General features: G+C 35.8%; 1 long non-coding RNA gene across 1 annotated transcript; it reads right to left on the bottom strand.

Annotated features, from left to right (window-relative positions):
- Positions 1–1,286: 1,286 nt before the first annotated feature.
- On the bottom strand, positions 1,287–2,483 carry LOC110938489. The gene is made up of 3 exons (XR_002591432.2): positions 1,743–2,483; positions 1,582–1,653; positions 1,287–1,499 (listed from the first exon to the last, which is right to left on the bottom strand). It is a non-coding gene; the product is annotated as an uncharacterized LOC110938489 (long non-coding RNA).
- Between the last annotated feature and the right edge of the window lie 241 nt (positions 2,484–2,724).

The raw sequence follows: 2,724 nt of genomic DNA on the forward strand, positions 1-2,724 counted from the left end.
GATAATTTTGCTTGAACATCAGAATCGAATATGCTGACATCATCATAATTCCGCTTGGAATTACACCTTAATTCTGCATGGAATTACATTGTTTGATTAATCTCGTTTGAATTTGCACTTAATTCCGCACGGAATTATAATTCCGTTTGAGTTAGTTCAAACGAAATTATAATTTCGTTTCAAAAGTGTAATTCCGTTTTGATCTGGTGTCTAATTCCATACGAAATTAAATTTCGTTTGGCAATTCAAACGAAATTAGGTAATCTCATTTGAAGTGTATAATTTCGCTTGAAATTTTAATTCCGTTTGAAGTTGATTGAGCAGGTAATCTCGCTTGGAAGTGATTCCGTTTGAAGCATTAATTTCATTTGAAAAGTGTTTTGTCTTGATAACCGTGTTACCGAATCATGGAAGAAGAATTCTACAATGCATTTGCTACATCTCCGACTAGTCCAGCTTCCATTACTCAAAACATGAACATGGAAAACGAAACCGGAACTTTAAAAAAAACCCCCGAAACTCATGGGAATAGAGGAATATTATGGTTGGAAAGACCGTTTCGAAAACTGGGTGCAAGCCAATCACTTGAGATCTTGGGAATGCATCGAGAAGAAATATGTGAAACCGTGTATGGATTTGCAAGTTATCAAAACGATTTCCGAATTAAATGATAAAGAGAGAGATATGTACCAAAGCTGAAAAGATGATGATTACTCTACTTCAGCAAGCGATAAAAGAAGATATCTTTATACTGCTTCAGCATGATGGTACATCAAGATCGATCTGGGATGCACTTAAGGTTAAGTTTGAAGGTAGTGAGAAAATGATCAGAAGCAAGAAAGCATTACTTAAGAAAGAGTTTGATCTGTTTTCAAGTTTGGCGGGGAAATCATCAAAGAAGTTGATTGAAAGATACTGTCACTTGGTGCGATCTATGTCTTTACTAGGAATTGAAAAACCTCAAGATGAATGGGTCGACAAATTAGCTGATGCTTTACCTCAGAAAGAGTGGGGTACATTTTTGATGATCTTAAAGAACACCGGAGAATATGATTAGGGGTGTTCACGATCCGATCCGATCGAGGGTCTGCTCATGCTCGGATTGAATTACAACCGATCCGATCCGAGCGGATCAAATTTGTAAAACCGATCGCAAAAGTGATGCTCATGCTCGGATTGAATTTGAATCGATCGGCTCAGTTTCGCTCGGTTTCGCTCGGTTTTTATGAAATCCTAAAAAAAAAAGCGAGCGGATCGTTTTCGCTCGATTGAATAATAAGGCTTCGTTCAACAAAAACAAATTCTAACTTAAAGTGCGAATACAAAAGCAACACAAAATAAAGTGCGAATACATAAGAAACACAAAATAAAGTGCAAATACAAAAGCAACACAAAATAAAGTGCGAATACAAATTGTCACTTAGTTCAAAAGCCATAAACTTCTTCTCTAAGCTTGTTCATCTTCATCCATAAAATTCAACTTCAAATCAACATATAACCTATAAACACAAGCATTAAACAAAACCATTAAGTTCTACACATTACAAAACAACTTTTAGGTTTTGTCAATTATAAAAATACCTTTCATTTATTATCAAACCCATCTGGAGTCAACACATCAAATTCCAATTTTTCTTCATCTCTTGCAGCTTGCTACACATTAAAAAAAAAAAAACAAAATACAAATGTTAATGCATAAACTACAAAAGTATAAGTAGATTATAAATGTAATAAAAGCTTACCTTCAATGTTTTTAAGGTTGTTTTTGAGCTCGCCTTTAACCAATCACTTCCACAAACAAGAAGTTCCACCATATCCTTTGAAAGAGAGCTTCGGTAGTCATCCAATATACGCCCCCCCAGCACTAAAGGCTGATTCGGAAGCCACGGTAGTGATCGGGATGCCAAAAATGTCTTTCGCCGCGGTAGTTTAGGGTTAGATTTGTATATTAAATATTAACTTGGGCTAATATTATTTGGGCTTTTAATTTTTTGGGCTATTATATTTTTTGGGTTTTTAATCTATAAAATATAATATATATATATATATATATATTAATTATTAATAAAAAATAATTCGAGCGAAACCGAGCGATCGGCGAGCGAGCGGAGCTTTGCTCATGCTCGGATTGAATTTGAATCGAACCGACCCGATCGGCTCATTTACAAACTGAGCAGGAATCGAACGAGCATTTTTCGAGCATTTTTCGAGCGATCGTCGAGCGATCTTCGATCGTCGAGCAGTTTGGACAGCCCTAAATATGATGACCTAACAATTTCTCAATTCATCAAAAAGATTGAAGATCAAGATCTTGAACAATAAAAGATTGCAAGGATGAACAATCCGAGTAATCAACAAGATGTGAAAATGTATTACAAGGAAAGTGTTCAAGAAGTTGAAATGAGTCCAAAAATCCAAACTGCTTTCAGTGCTGGAAACTCATCTGGAAATGTTGATCAAAGTTCAAACAACAGCAGTGGAGTCTCTTCATATCCAAGTGTTAATCCGAAGAGTTCAACTTCAAGCTTTCAGTCTCAAAGCTCAAAAAGTGGAAATGGTTGTGTGATACAATGCAACATTGCATTAAATCTTCCGAATGGTCAAAGTTTTTCTGAAGAAGTTGCTAAAGATCACATGGCATTACTTGCTACCATGCTAGAATCTTATGAAGGGTTGGTTGCTGGAAGGATCGGAAATCCTATGCTGACGAAAGAGGATTACGAT

The sequence above is a fragment of the Helianthus annuus genome, chromosome 7 (genome assembly GCF_002127325.2).
Source record: "Helianthus annuus cultivar XRQ/B chromosome 7, HanXRQr2.0-SUNRISE, whole genome shotgun sequence".
NCBI lineage: Eukaryota > Viridiplantae > Streptophyta > Magnoliopsida > Asterales > Asteraceae > Helianthus > Helianthus annuus.